This window comes from Vombatus ursinus, unplaced genomic scaffold, assembly GCF_900497805.2.
Source record: "Vombatus ursinus unplaced genomic scaffold, bare-nosed wombat genome assembly UNPS02014821.1, whole genome shotgun sequence".
In the NCBI taxonomy this organism is placed as follows: domain Eukaryota; kingdom Metazoa; phylum Chordata; class Mammalia; order Diprotodontia; family Vombatidae; genus Vombatus; species Vombatus ursinus.
In genome coordinates this window covers 32,399,618-32,416,261 of record NW_020954599.1, presented here as the reverse complement: position 1 = coordinate 32,416,261, position 16,644 = coordinate 32,399,618, and the positions used below count along the sequence as shown (strand labels likewise).

General features: G+C 38.3%; 1 protein-coding gene across 5 annotated transcripts in view; it reads left to right on the top strand.

The window, feature by feature from the left end:
* The window catches only part of STOX2 (storkhead box 2), a 316,380-nt gene that overhangs the window by 253,923 nt on the left and 45,813 nt on the right, over positions 1 to 16,644 (top strand). The window lies entirely within an intron of this gene.

Here is a 16,644-nt window from a genome sequence, read left to right as displayed (position 1 = left end):
TTTCTTTTCTTTTCTTTTCTTTTCTTTTCTTTTCTTTTCTTTTCTTTCTCCCTTCCTTCCTGGCTTTAAGATTCCTAATCACCTACTATATCTTCATGATGTGGTTACACACTATGGAATGCTTTTTGGTATCTCTCCCAGCAAAGTGATAGCACTTCATAAGTACTCAATAGCTGTGTGTTAATTTACTATAAGCTTTGTTTTGTTTTACCATCAATACTACAACTTTAAGACCTGAATACATTCATCTACCTCTCTTACCTGCTATTTCTCCCTTAGCCCTTCTTTATTTCTAGGGTGTGATGAATATATAATCCATTTTAAAGTTGAGCTTATTGATAGATAGCAGAGCATGTATTTGTTTTCCCCAGTAATGAGATTGAGGATTTTTTGTTGCTTTTTGCTTTTTTGCTAATACATCTGCATACTCTTAGGTGGTCCACATGGTCTCTCTTCATAAGACTGCTTGCTGCCTGGGGTTGAGTTACTGTTAGGGGCCATGAAGCATAAAGAAACCAACCAGGCTACGTGATGATTGAACCTGTGACCTGGGCCCCATTGGCACCAAGTTGTAACTGAGCTCACTGACTTTATTGGAAATCATAAACTTGAGTTATGGGTTGTTTATTTTTAATGTTGGTTTGTGTAAGATGGAAACATGGGAGATGGGAGATATTTGTGGATATTACATCATCATGACCCATTTTCCTTCACTTACAATTTTCCATCTCTTTGCCCCAGTGTTGCTTTTTTTTCTTCTTCTTATTTTTCATAAAGTTATTCTGTGGTATTAAAAAGACTAAAATATGATCTGTAAAGGATGGTACATGAATCTAAACTTTCCCAAAGGGACGTATAAATAAAGAATCAGGGCAAAGGTAACCTACATTTGGATTTTTTGTTAGGCTGTGTGTCTTTGAATTCTTTAATTTTAGACTTTTGTTGTTAATATGTCTGTCTCAGACAAGCATGTGGCATGCTTGATAGGCATGATTCTGTGCTATCTTTGTGAACAAAATGGATAGTCAGGGACTGGATAGTACGGCTAAAGAGGTTCATAACTCATGAAACAACCATAATAAAATCAGATCAATGGGTCAATAGTTATAAATCACTGTCAACCTAGACAGGTAAGCTACTATATAAGAAGGAACCATTTTCAAAATAGCTCTTAGAATGTAACTTTTAAGATATTCATTCAGTCTTTTTCGGTTAATGCTGGAGAAAATTACCTACCCACTTTATCTGTACTGGATACATTTTCATTATTGTCTTCTTTACTCAGGGTTTTTACAATAGGTTAGAAAAAGGGTTCTCATGGAACCCTTCTCAGAATAATGCTTGTTCCTAGGGTTCATAATTGAAGGAAATGCTAAATTTTAGTTAGAGGTTAGTGAAAATAAAGATATAATCTTTTCTCCATCCAAGTTCATATACTCCCCCCCTCAAAAAAAATCCATCCAGGGGTTCCAGCTTCAGGCTCCAGGTTACAAACCCCCCCTGGGTAACCAGTAATGACTAGTTATTATTTTCAGAAGGCTCATTATGTTGAACTTGTGTGGCCTAGAAACTAGAGGGAAAACCCCAAGGAGCCAATATAGCTTTCTCCCAATCTCTTATTAGTGCCTTGAATTTATCAGATAAGCTAATTGTCATTTTAGGAGGGAGGGGCATTGGCCCTGAGGGAAAGGACAAGATGAAGCAGAGAAAGAAGAGTTCTTAGCCTAAACTCACTTCTCCTCCAAGGCTGACAATTCATTCTTCATTTTATATGCTACCTTTGCATGCTGCTGAATGCAGGTGCAGACTCATTTATTTTGTCTAAAAGAGGCACAAAAACACGCTTGAAAAAATGGTTCAGAAGCTAGTAATCTGCTGATTCCTTCTTGCCCAAATGATTGTCTATAGAGTCGGAGAGCCTGGGTTCAAATCCCACTTTGATATGAACTATTCATGTGACTTTATTAGGCAAGTCACTTAATCTGCCTGGACTTGAGTTTCCTCATCTGTAAAATGAGGGTGTTGAAATTGTTGACCTGTGAGAGGTCTCTTGTGCCCTCAGGTCTCAGGGGTTATTAACCTTGGGTTCATAAAATTAAATTTAAAACATATATGTATATGCATATATGTGTATGTATATATGTACATATATACATAACATATACGCATACATACACATACAAATATATACATATACATACAAATATATACATATTTATATGTGTGTGTGTGTGTGTGTATATATATATATGTCTTTTTTCCCCCTGAGAAATGAGTGTCCATAGGTTTTATCAAGCTACAAAAAGGAGAGTACTAGACACAAAAAAAGTTAAGAATTTCTTTTCTAAATCTATGGCTCAGTGCTTCTGTGGCTCTGTGGGTATTAGAAGCTCTCCAATGCAGAGGGTTTTTTTTAATCAGTAATTTCAAAGAAGACATTTTAAAAAGCATAATTTGTCAACTTTCCAGATGGCAGAAAACTGGGAGGGTTAACTGATATGTTGAATAATAATTACAATTATAAAAGGTCTCAACAGGGCTATTAGTGAAGGTAAAATTTAATAAAATGTAATAAATTTAATATTTATTAAAATATATAAATTTATAAATTTAATAAATAAATTTTTTTAATAAATGACTGTTTAGGTTTTTTAAAAAATCAATTGTATAAGTATATATACAGCTATATACATACCTACACATATATACACATGTGTATATGTATATTTCCATATGTGTATATATTTATATGTCATCATCTACCTACCTCTTTTTCTCTCTCTCACTGTCTCGCCCTGTTTCTCTTTCTCCCCCTACTCTTCTGTTTCTCCATCTTTATCTAATACTACTACTAATAGCTAACATTTATATAGCTCTTACTATTGCCAGGCACTGTGCTAAGCCATTAACAATTATTATCTCTTGTGAACCCAGAAACAAATCTGGGAAATACGTGCTATTATTATTCCCATTTTATAGATGAGGCAAACTGAGGCAAACAGAGGTTAAGGGACTTGCCCAGGGTCACCCAGCTAGTAAGTGTCTGAGACTAGATTTGAACTGACTCCAGGTCCAATTTCATCTATCTATCATCTAACTATGTGTAATCTATTATCTATATCTATCTAGCTAGCTAGCTAGCTAGCTATCCTTCCATCTATCCCATCTGTCTATCTATGTTTAATCTATTATCTGTCTGTCTATCTAGCTTTCCATCTGTCCCATCTATCTATCATCTAACTTTGTATAATCTATCATCTATATCTGTCTCTCTGTCTTTCCATCCATCTATCCATTTATCTTTCCAAATCTCTCTGTTTCTCTCTGTCTCTCTTTCTCTCTGTCTCATTCAGCTAGGGGTTACCTGGTCTTAACAGTGTATAGTTCATGTGAAAAAAATATCTTGGGGGTTTTAGTTGATATCCATCCTATGCTTAATATGAGCCAACAGTGTGATACATCTGCCAAAAAAGATAATTTTAAGCTACATTAATCCTAGCTCTAGTGTCCAGAACAAGGCAGGAGACCGCCTTATGTTATTTTGTATTGGTCATACCACATCCAGTTCCTAGTGCTGCATTTTAAAAGAGTCACCAACAAATTGCTTTTCAGTGTTTGGAGAAGCGAGGAAGGAGAAACCTAGTTATGATGACGTCTGGAGATCGTATGAGAAGGGGTTGGGGTGTGTATGATCAAGCCATCTTAAAATATTTTGAAGGGTTCATGTGTAGAAAAGGGAATCTTTTTTTGGTGGGGGGAGGGTAGTTCCAATCACTCAGAAGTAGGACCTGTGCACCCAAGTTCCAGGTGAGAGATTTTGACTCAGTGTATGGAAGAACTTTCATGGTGCAGGGCTATTTTAAGGTGAGAAGGCCCTAGGCACTGAAGGCAGTTCCAGGATGAGCATTTGAGTCATGGTGGCAAAGTCCTAGAAAAATTAGTATCACATAATATGAGCCAGCCCCATACTATACTATCAGAACTGTCCATGGATGGAATAGATGGCCTTGTGAGAGGAGGGGTCGCCCTCTCTTTCACTGGAAATGGTCAAGAAAAAGCTAGATGAAGCCTTTGACCAGGAGGGATTTAGAGGGGTTCCATGTTGGGCACGAGGTCCATTGTGGTCCTTAAGATTCTCTGCTTCTGTGATTCCATTCCAGTTTGTTTTTTTACTGTTTTACTGTACTGTAGAACCTGAGTTGTAGACTGTTGTGTTCTGTTCAGAAAGCTGTACAAGAATGTCCTGTATACTATATAGCCCTGGTTTGTTCTTGGTGGTTTTGTTTTTGATGGGGAGGAAGAGGAAGAAAAGGCTGATGGGAAGATTGAGTCTCATCACCACCATCATCTGTTTCTGTCATTTGTCCTTACATCCATTTTGTTTTATTGTGATTGCTCATATTCCTAATACTTTCTCCCCTTACCTAATCCCCACCATTTAAAAAAATGCTATGCCTGAGTTACATTTGTAGTGGCCTTATATCCTAAATATTGATGAATAATAGGATTTTGGGAAGTCCTTCTAAAGCAAACTACTGTGTACATACTCTCTTGGTTACCTAAGCATTATTTTGCCATATACAAACCAGCTATGTAGTATAGTATGGAGCCTGCTCATATTATGTGATACTAATTCCTCTAGGACTTTGCCACCATGACTCAAATGCTCATCCTGGAACTGCCCTCAGTGCCTAGGGCCTTTTCACCTTAAAATAGCCCTCCACCAAGCAAGCTGTCTCCTCCCATTGATTTTGGGGCCTCTATTTTAGGGATGGACCCAGGCTGGCCACCATGCTCCCATCCCCTAATATGAGTACCCCTTGTCCCCCTGTCCCCTCTGGAAAGAGTACCCCCCCTTCTAATCTCTTTTGATAGGTTAAGGGTTCCCCCATTAGGATATCTTTGAAGGCATAGGCTGTCTAGCATGTTTTTATTTGTATCCCCAGTACTTAGCATGGTGCCGGGCACATAATAAGTACTTAAATAAACGCTTGTTCCTTTCTATAGAGTGTGGAGGAAGTCATTTCACAAATATATAACTGATTTTTTTTTTGGCCTCATTGATCTTTGATGCAGAATAAAAATGGAATCTCTCTGTAAAATGTAGATTAAGAGAAAGCCCACTTTCCCATGTTATTCAAGATAAACATTTGTAGTGTTCCATATTGTTTATTTAGATGGTCCTGGACATGTTCATGCTTTTTTGATCATATCAAATTCATATCAAGAATTGAAGAGCTTATAAAAATGTAATCTCCCCAAGTTACTCATGCCCCACTTTCACTGAATGATAGAGATATTTTCTTTCTCTCAAATATAAACTGAGGAGAAAAACCTGTACTTTAAGAACAAGCTCCTGACATAATGACCTCACTTTAAATGGCGATGCCTTTGTCAGACACCGAAGCTTTGCTGACTCTCATTTGTCAGCGGCTGGGTGCCGGCTCCCCTGTACTCTGAGCCGAAACGGGGCTGTGATGGCAATGATGAGACTCAAGCCTGCGAGGACTTGTTACAGCTGTTGGAATTTATGACAAATAGCTCACTGCAGCTAAACTTTGATCTGGTGCACAATGGAACGGCCTGTTAATAAACAAGAGATAGATGCATCTTTCATCACAAATAAAGCAGAAGGGAAAGGGAAAATGTGTATGAAAATGTAATTAAGACTGGTAAGTACATCACAATGAGCTTTTTTGGGGAATGGGGTACCTGAAGCATGCTTGTGTTTATTGTTGGAGGATTAAGATTTTAACTTGGTTTAATGTGTGGGAGTAGACCTGTTTTTTTTTTCCCCCACTGAATCAGACAGCCTATTAGCACCCCTCCCACCTCCAATAGCAGCAGGGTGCTCTCCCTAACGCAGGGACCCTCTATTGGCAAGACAAAGAAACACTCTCAGACATCCAGAGACTTTGTCCTGTCGCTTTTCGCAGAGCGATGACTCATTCTGGTTCACAAAGGATTCTGGGCAGGGTAAGTGAGAAGTCAGGTTGGCTGATGAGTTCCTATGACTTCACTTTGCAGAGAACCAGGCAGAAGAGGAGTGATACTGCAGAATCCTGAGGCATTGCAGTGGGAAGGTGGCTTGTTGTGAGTGTCTTTGATATTACAGGGTAGGCACGGAAAAAACACGATGCCTGTTTGCCCTGCAGATAGCTAGAAAGAGTGGAGATGTGACACAGGCGGTTGTGTTTTGGTTTCTGTTTCCGAGAGGGTTACCTGCAAAGTCCATTTACAAAACCTTTTTAGGGTTTTGTCTTGGTTTATTATAAATGTGTGTGTGTGTATGTATATATATATATATACACATATATATATACATATATACACACATATATACATACACACACACACACACACATATATATATACACACACATATAATACACACGTACTTTTTTCCCTTCTGCTTTTGAACTTGAACCAGTATTTCAAGCCTTGAATTATAAGTGAGTGTTCTGGAACTAAAATAAAATTGGAATTACTGAAAGCCTTCCCTAACCCCTCTTAATTCTAGTGTTAATTCTCTGTTAATTATTTCCTATTTATTCTGTATATAACTTGATTTGAATATATTTGCATATTGCCTTCCCCCCGTTAGATTGTGATCTCCTTGAGGGCAGGGACCTCATCCCTTTGTGTATGCCCAGTGTATAGCACAGTGCCTGGCACATAGTAGGCGCTTAGTAAATATCGGCTGATTGATTGATTGAAGTACCAGATAGCCTTTATGTTCCAAAGTGGCCCCAGTAGGTAAACTGAATTGCTAATTTCAACCACGATGACTTAAAAGCATTTTCTTTTTTAAAATTTTATTTATTTTCTGCTTGTGTGCAATACCTTAGCATGTACGAGGCTTTAGCAGCAAAGCCACCTGGGAGATGGAGCTAGGCCAGAGGGTCAAGTCGGTCCCCTGCGCTTGTACCCTGGTGCTCTGTCTGTCTTCTCCCCGCAGTGTCTTTCTCTCTCTGTCTGTTTTTTGGAGAAGGGTTAGGTAGGGGAGGGAATGATATATAGTATAGTAAAAGATGTTTAAAACACTTTGAATGGTGCACAGTATATTAAAAAGTGGACTTGCCCTTCCATCCCTCCTCCCTGGTCCTAGGCAATTGTCTTGTTTCATGTATGCGTCCTAGCAGATGTGACCTCCACAGCATGATTCATTCTTGAATGTCACATTAGAGCTGAAGTCATCCAGCTGCAAAAGAGGAAATAATCCAAAAGTACTATGGATTCAATCAGCCACATTGGCTGCTGGAGGGCGCTTCAGAAATATCATTTGGATGTTTTCCAAAGAATTAATTAATAGCTCCCAACAGGTAACATGCTTTAATTTCTTGGTAGCAGAACTCCAAGGACAACCGATTTTTCTCCTTAAGAGATACTCCCAGTCCTTGGAATTTGCTTACACCTCCCTCAAATATTAATGATGAAATAACCATAGTTTTAGCACAGCTCTGATTTAGGATCCATACTAATAGGCATTGCTTCCCATGCATCAGGGGAGTTTTCAGGTGAAGGCTTTTAATTATGAAGACGTAAATTTTTAATCTTCAAAACCATGTGCCACATCGCATTAGCAGGATATGGTCCTAACAGTGTGACTCTTCTTGTGGTGGGAGCATGGTATGATGGAAAATACTGGTCTGATTCTGAAGACTAAGAATCTGGGTTCAAATCCCACCCCTAACACTTATTACCTTGTGTACCTCAGTTTCCTCTTTTGTAAAATAAGTAGGTGGCCTCTGAGGTCACCTCTGGCTTAAGTAGATTCTGATAAACATTTGTAGCATTCCATGTTGTTTATTTAGATGGTAATGGACATGTTCATGCTTTTTTGATCTTATCAAATTCATATCAAGAATTGAAGGGCTTTAAAAAAAAACCTTAATCCCCCCAAGTTCATTATGCTCTACTTTCACTGAATGATAGAGATATTTTCTGTCTTTCAAATATTCGTCATACAAATAACATTAAAATGCATAGCAAAAACATGACTAACATGGAAATATATTTTCTGTGATTTCACATGTACAGTCTATATTGAATTGCTTGCCTTCTCAAGAAGGTAGGGGTGGGAGGAAGGGAGAGAATTTGGAACTCAAAATGTAAAAAAAAAAGATGTTAAACTTTTTTTTACATGTAATTGTGAAGTATTTAATGAAAGAGAGAAAAATGTATTGGGAAAAATGTATGGCAAATTCCAACTACACCAATTAAATTTAAAATCAAGGATGTTTAACTGGCTTAAAGGACAGTTTTTTGTCATGAATTATGAATATTTAATTAGAAAATAAGACAAATAGCAAAATACTATCTTCCTTTCCATCCTATGTTAAGACCTTATTCAGATCCTGCCTCCTCTATGAAGTGTTTCTCTGACAACCCCAGCCTGAGTGAAAGTACTGAGTCTGAAGTCAGAAGATGCAAGTTCAAATCCCACCAGTGATGCCTACTTCCTGTGTGACCTTGGGCAAATCACTTAACCTTTTTAGGCCTCAGTTTTGTCATAAATGAGAAGATTGAACTAAGTGTTTCTGACATCTTTTCCAGCTCCGATCTTTTGATCCTCCGCTGAATTCTCGTTGCAATTACTGTCTATATATCATATATGGCAAAGAATCGTGTGCATTTCTTGGTCTTTGACAAAAACATTTATCGTTTAGCTTTTCAGATGTCGGTGCCTTGTCTGTTTCTTTGTATTTTCCCCATAGTGCCTAGCACTGGGCTCTACAACAATGACATCAAACTGAAATAGAAATGGGGACCACTAAACCTACACAGAGGGCAGCTAGGTGGCGCCAAAGTGCATAGAGTGCCAGGCCTGGAGTCAGGAAGACTCGTCTTCCTGAGTTCAAATCCAGCCCCAGACACTTACTGGCTGCATGACCCTGGGCAGGTCACTTTACCCTGTTTGCCTCAGTTTTCCCATCTGTAAAATGAGCTAGAAAAGAAAATGGTAAACCACTCCAGTATCTTTGCCAAGAAAACCCCAAATGGGATCATGAAGAGTCAGACATGACTGAAAACAACTGAATGACAACAAACCTATACAAGGATCCCTGCAGGCTGCATACTGACTTAGAAAAACCACATATGAACATTATGTTTTGTTGGTTTTTTTTTAACTTCCCAATTACATTTTAATTTTGTTCAAGCCACACCGGTTCTACCCACCTCTGCCTTACAAAAACAATCGCCCGGCTTTGGAAACTAACAGCAAAAACAGTAACAGTGTGCAGCGTCTTGCACTAAGCAAGCTATAAGCCAGCGTCTATAATCTACAGTCAAGGCCTTTTAAAAGGTATCTGTCAACCAGTCAACAGATGGGCCGATACGGATAGAGATATCTATGTTGGTGCATCTGTTGACTGATTGATAGATACCTTTAAAGATAAATTTATCTATCTTTAAAAGCTATTTTGGGGGGAGAGGGAGAGAGAGAGAGTAAATAATGGTTAATAAATGGTTAATTGATCACTCCTGTCAACTTCATATGGAATGAAAATAGTTTTGGCTTTTCATTGCTTTCACTCTGAATCATTTGTTACTCTGGAAACTGTGATTGAAACCACCTTGAGATACAAATACATAGAGCAGCAGTATTGGCAAATGTTAAACTGTCAGTGGGAGATTTTTTTCTTTATGTGTAACTTAGAAAGTGAGCTTCTCAAATTAGACCCTGTTAGGAGGCTCTTTGTGTCCAAGTTGGGCAAGTCACTGAATTTTTATTCTTTTCTTAACCTTTCATTAGTTCATGTTGGGATAAAGGTATGTCCAGTGCACCTACCTGACAGGGTTGTTGTGAGGAAAAACATTTTGTAAACTTTAGGACCCCTATTTATATGTTAGTGGTTATTATTATTATTATTATTATTATTATTATTATTATTATCATTCTAAAAGTGTATTTGTAGATCAGTTGTTTAGAACAACAAATGCATTTGACCTTCCATAGAAAGGGTGGTTAAGTTTCCAGGTTAGGCTACAAAAGCCTATTTTAAACATATATATATATAGATATACACACACATATTATATAGATAACAATGTTTATTTTATTCAATTATGTGTTATATGCTATATATACACTATACTATATGCTGTTTAAGTACTAACCTGGGTTCTGAAGCTTTGGAATAGGACCATGTGGTAGAAGGGAAAAGAGGGATGGAGGGAAAAAACTGTTTCTATCTGCTTTCCTGAATATAGGGACCCAGTCAGGATTGTGACATGAACTAAGTTTTTCTTTGCCACTCTCTTTCTGCCAGCTCTCTTTCCAAAGCCAACTAGGTGGCTCAGTGGATAGAGCACTAGGTCTACAGTCTGGAAGTTGTTGTTCAGTCATATCTGACTGTTTGTCATCCCATGGACCATAGGATGCCAGGCCCTTCTATCTTCCACTGTCTCCCAAAGTCTGTCCAAGCTCATATTCATTGCTTCAATGATAATATCTATCCATCTCATCCTCTGCCATCCCCTTCTCTTTTTGCCTTCAAATTTCCCCCACATTAGGGTCTTTTCAACGAGTCCCATCTTCTCATTATGTGGCCAAAGTATTTAAGCTTCAGCTGCAGTATTTGACCTTCCAGTGAATAGTCTTAGTTAATTTCTTTAAATATTGATTGATTTGATCTCCTTGCTGTCCAGGGAACTCTCAAAAGTCTTCTCTAGCACCATGATTCAAAAGTGTTGATTCTGTGGTGTTCAGCTTTCTTTATAGACCAACTCTCATAGCCATACACTGTGATTGGAAAAACCATAGCTTTGACTATATGAATCTTTGCTGGCAAGGTAATCAATGTCTCTATCTTTCAGTATGCTCTCCAGATTTGCCATAACTTTCCTTCCAAGGAGCAAGTGTTTTTTCATTTCATGGCTGTAGTTGCCATCTGCGTTGATCTTTGAGTCCAAGAATGTAAAATCTGACATTATTTCCATTTCGTCTTCCTCAGCTGCCAAGATCTTAGTTTTTTTGATGTTAAGCTTCAAGCCAGGAAGACCTGAGTTCAAATTCAGCCTCAGACATTTACTAGCTGTGTGATCCTGGGCAAGTAACTTAACCACTGTCTCCCTTATTCTCCCCATTTGTAAAATGGAGATACTAATAGTATTTGCTTCTCCAGGATGTTTTGAGGATAAAAAAGCCTTCTTACACTTTACTGTCTGCTATATACTCTTCAATCTAGTGACACTAGCCTCTTCTGGAGGTTTCAAGGACAAAGCACTCCATCTCTTGGCTCTGGGTATTTTCTCTGTCCCCTATGTCCAGAATACTCTCCCTTCTCATCTCCACCTACTGCCTTCCCTGTCTTCCTTTAAGTCTCAACTAAAATCCCATCTTCTATAGGAAGCCTTTTCATTAATTATAGTGCCTTCCCTTTCTTAATAATTTCTTATGTGTCCTGTGTATAATTTGTTTATACATAATTGTTTGTTCTCTCTCCGATTAGATTGTAAGGTCCTCAAGAGTGGGGACTATCTCTTGTCCCTTTGTGTATCTCTAGCATTTAGCACAATGCCTGGCACGGAGTAGATGCCTAAAAAACTTAATTGACTTTATTGCTTGCCTTCTGAACGATGAGGGGAGGGGAGGGAAAGGAGAGAATTTGGAACTCAAAATTTGAAAAAAAGAATGTTCAAAAGTGTTTTTACATGTTATTGGGGAAAAACAGAATATTAAGTTAAAAAAGGGGGAAATTATTGACTGTAAAGCAGATGGTAAGCATTAAGGTGTGGTATAAATGCTAGCTTTTGTTATCATTGCCCTTTCCTACCATCCCTTTCACCAGGTGCACAGTCCTTACATGTTATATCTGTGCTATTTCTCAGCATTCTCCATGCTTCTCAATGACCCACTTCCCTACCTAATTAAAACTCAGAATATTGATTTAAAACAACAGTAACAACAACATACAACATTGAACATTAGGGCAGAAACCCTGCTTAAATAAGTTTGGACTATCAGTAATCAACTCTGTGATTGATTAGACATTCAAAACAGTTTTGCACCCATCTAACAAATGTCATGTGCATATAACATTTCCCCTCATTTATAAAAGGATGTCATACTCAACATATTGGAACACTCCAATGACTCTGTGATCTCGTAGGTATGAATAATCCCTCCAGTAATACAAATCACAATCCATCCATGCCTGCCCTTTCTATGTAACACTTGTCCATGATCCCCCTTAATTTCACCATGCTCATTGTGCCAAGGCAGCTAGGTGGCGTGTGGATAGAGTTCCCGGACCTGAAGTCGGGAAGACTCTTTCTGCATTCAAATCCAACTTCAGACTCCTACTAGCTGTGTGACCCTGGGCAAGTCACATAACCTTATTTGCCTCAGTTCCTCATCTGTAACATGAGCTGGAGAAGGAAATGGCAAACCACTCCAGTATCTTTATCAAGAAAACTCCGAATGGGGTCACGAAGAATCGGACACAACTGAAACAAGTGAACCACAACAATAACATGGTGCCAAGAGACCCTTCCTCTCCACATTGAGCCCACCTCAGTGCAGCACACTGGCTGTCTCTCAGTTGGTTCCTTTATCCTGTGCTTGCAATAACCCGATACTCAATAAACACTTGAATGCCTATTCTTTGCCAGGCATTGTGCTAAGTGCTGGGGATACAGATTGTTGTCATTTGTTCTCAAAGAGGACCAATGACATCAGGAGGGTGTAATGTATTGACAAATACAAAAAAAAAAAGAGTCCCTGACTTCAAAGAGCTTATGATCTAATACAGGAATACAGCACATTAAAAGGAAAGCTGATAGAAGTAGAGGGATGGTACCTGATGTGTGTGTGGGGGGGAGCAGGGGAGCAGAGTGTGGGGAGAACGGTGGAGAAGTCAGGAAATTTCCAAAGTAGTGGGGCCAGGTGGCAAGTGCAAAACTCTCTGTGCTGAGACCTCTCCTTAAATGAAGGTTTGGGAGTTCATGGCTCTTTCTATCTTTCAATCAAGGAGCAGAGGTCAGTGATGCGCAACATGAGTACTAAGGCTGATTGGATCCCGTGAGATGATGAGATTTTCCCAATGACGAGCTTCTTGGGGACATGGTAGAGAGGTCAGAGGAGTCCCAAAGCAGTGCAGCCAAAAGATTGTTGAGAATCCAATGGGATAATGTGTATAAAGCACTCTGCAAATCTTCCAGTGCCCCGTCAATGGTAATTGTTATCTAATATTCAACAGTTACAAAGTACTTTCCATACATTATCTCATGCATACTTCATCTTTACCCTGTGAAACAGGTAGCCTAAGCAGTTGTATCCCCATTTTAAAGTGAGGAAACTGTAACCAAGGGAGGTTAAGGGCCTGCCTTTGCACACCACTTATTAAATGTCCAAGTCAGGCCTAGAACCCAGGTCTTTGGATTGCAGATCTGATGTTCATTTGGCCATACCACAGTCCTCTCAATGCCATGAGCTAAGACTTGGTGCTCAGGCACTTGTTAGATTGAATTGTAGGAGGTCTTGAACCACTGAAGTTTACAGTTGATCTAATGGTTCGTGCCTCTCCCCTTCCCTTTCTCCCCCCTCCCCCCAAGTGGGAAAGGCAGCCTGGTGTATTAGGAGCACTGTATAGATGTGAACTAATACTTCCTATTGTAATTACAGTAGTAATCCTAGGAGTTAAATTAAACCACTCCCACTGATGCATATCTTAGCGGTAGCTTCAGAATTTCTGAATGAAGAAAGACAATGAAGCACCTAATAGCTATAATCTATCAAAGGAGATGGGGAGGGAGGCAGATTCCCAGCCAGTGTTGATGCGTAGCAGTCTGCTTTCTACCTTTCTTCCTCACTTGGCCCTACCTTCACCCTATTTTTCCCCATCAATCACTTAGTCCCCAGCCAAACCCTGAAACAGCAATGTTGGCTGATTTGCCTAGTGAGAGTGTGTACTATGTGTAGGGACAGTGATGGATTCTTTAATAAAGCAGTGAGTCAGGACCTGCTGAGTTGTACAGCTAGCTGATTTTTTTTTTTTTTTTGGCTGAGCATTATTTATCTTGTGGGATAAGTGGACAATTAGGGAAAAAAACACTCTCTAAGCAAAAAGATTTGAGTTGATTTGAATTCACTTTTGCATGGGTCTTTTGCTCCATCTACCACGTTGTGTTTCCAGTTTCCCTGTACCTCATTAGGAGTTGTAAGGAGTGCCAAAGCTGATGTTAGCAAGGCCAACTTCAGTAGGACTATTTGGAGTTTGTTTTTTTCCCTTTCTTAACAGGAGTGTTCTTTCAATTAATAGCTGTGGGAATTGAACTTTCTTAACAGGGCTATGAAGTATTTAAAGAGAGCATTAGGGCATTTTTTTTGTTATAAAGTTTTTTTTTTTAATGTTTTCTGTTTCCTTTCAGAATTTCTCTTTATGCCAAATTCTCTTCCACTGTAAGAAGCAATGAAGTAAAAATTCTATACTACTGTGGCATTTAAACAAAACACACAGTTAACTTTAGGGGAAAAGCTGCGTTTTGGATGCCAGCATTTCTTTTAATTTCAAATACATACATTTGAAAGTCAAGTATAGTAATTTGGTTTCAAAGGGAAGCTGCTAGCAACTAGCAGCAGTCTGAGTTAATGAGAGCCATATGCTATGTCCCTTATGTATGGGTATTGTAGTCTTCAAGTAAATGTTCTAGGAAAGGGATCTTTGAATTTTGGAACAGATCTCAAAAATATTATAGTAAACCTTCTGTTTCAAGAGCCAAGCAGTATTTATACATATAATTGGTGTTAATATATTAAATTAAGTTGTAAACACAAGATATTTTCTGATGTTCTCTATCAAAGTTGTTCATTTAACTGTAACCACAGGCTGCTTGTGATTTTTCCCCCTAAGCCCAAGGGTATGTATTTAAGATAAAACTTTAACGAATTAGTAACTCTATCAGTAGGTTTGTTGGAGGAGGAGAGAGGAAAGGAGGATGGGCGGTCTTTGTATTGCAACTGGGCCCTTGGCATATTTTACAAATGTGTCTCTCAGTTTTCATGAATATGTAATCCATTTAAGAAATAGAAACAATGCTATGAATAATTGTTACATCCTCCAGCTGTGGACCCCAAAAGCTGTTTATAGTGTGCCTGAAATACTGTATATTTACAGTGAAAAGTGATAGAAAGAATTATTATTAGAATATTAAAAATAGAAAACAATAACATTTCATAAGAAATGGTTGAATTTGGTGAACATATACATCAGGGGGATTGATAAAAATCAAGTTCAATTAGAAGTACATGAGGAGATAGACCTTCTACTAGAATTCTGCTACCTTGCCTCATTCTGGTGTTAGGGGGACTCTGGATCCTAGAAGGCTGCCTCCCCATCAGAGCCTGGCTCTGACAAGGCCTGTCACAATGGAAAAAGGATTTTCCTGTGATGTTGAACAGTATAGGTCCATTCGGGACCCTAACCCCCAGATTGGTCACATGGTGATGATTTTTTTTGGGTCACAGTCCTCTGGAATCAAGGTTGGTTGTTTATTGATCACAGTTCTTAAGTCTTTCAGAGTGGTTTGTGTGTACAATATTGTTATCATATAAATTGTTCTTCTGGTTCTGCTTACTTTACTCTGCATCAATTCATACAAATCTTCTTAGGTTTCTCTGAAACCATTCCCTTCATCATTTCTTATACTCCAATTGTGTTCTATCACATTCATATACCAAAACTGGTTCAACAGTTCTCTAGTAGGTGGACACACCCTTACTTTCCAGCAAAAGGAGATTCTATAAATATTTTTTGTATCTTTGGGCCCTTTTCCTCTTTCCTTGGTCTCTTTATGAGGGTATTGCTAGGTCAGAGGATATGCACAGTTTAATAACTTTTGGGGTATAGTTCCAAATTGTTTTCAATAATGCCTGCACCAATTCACAGCTCCACCCATGGTCTCAGTACTTTTTTTAGTTTGTTGGTTATGATGGTCTAAATTAATGATCTGGACGGTCTTTTTCACTTCTTAAATCTATGAAAGAAAGAAAATATGTTTACTTATTCAAATGGTTATTCATTCCATATACCGAGTGCAATATTGACAGATGTATTCATGTTTTAGATTAACTGACATGTTTTCTTTATTAATCATAGGTCATAATTAATCCCCAATGTAGTAATTTCTATAAATACTTTTGTGTCGTGGCATTGTACCAATATTTATAATCTCCAGTTTATTGCTTTGGAATAAACACATTTTAAAATAGAATGCTTAGTTAATTCAAACAGTTTTGTTGGGAAATGAACTAAACATGGCAAAGCTGAGTTATGTTGACTGTTATCTGTCATTTTCAATATTAATCATATACACATGTGCTACCCATCTCAAGAGCCTTGTTCTTTGCACTCTGTGGTAATACATCTAATTTAGGAGCATTGTTCCTAACTTTAGAGATGGCCTTCTTTTCGGGAGATTCTTTTGTTATGCATCTTTTTTCCTATTTATTTAGCAAAGATACCTTTGGATTTTTTTTTTTGATAAGTGTATACTGTATTTTATAAAGGGACAAGAAGTCCTCAGATTGTAATGCTATGTACATCAGCATTACAAAGAAGGACACGTGAAGAAGAGAACAACAGGTTTTAGCAACATCTTGGTTAGGTGGGATGAGTACAAGAGAGCGTGTAAGGATGG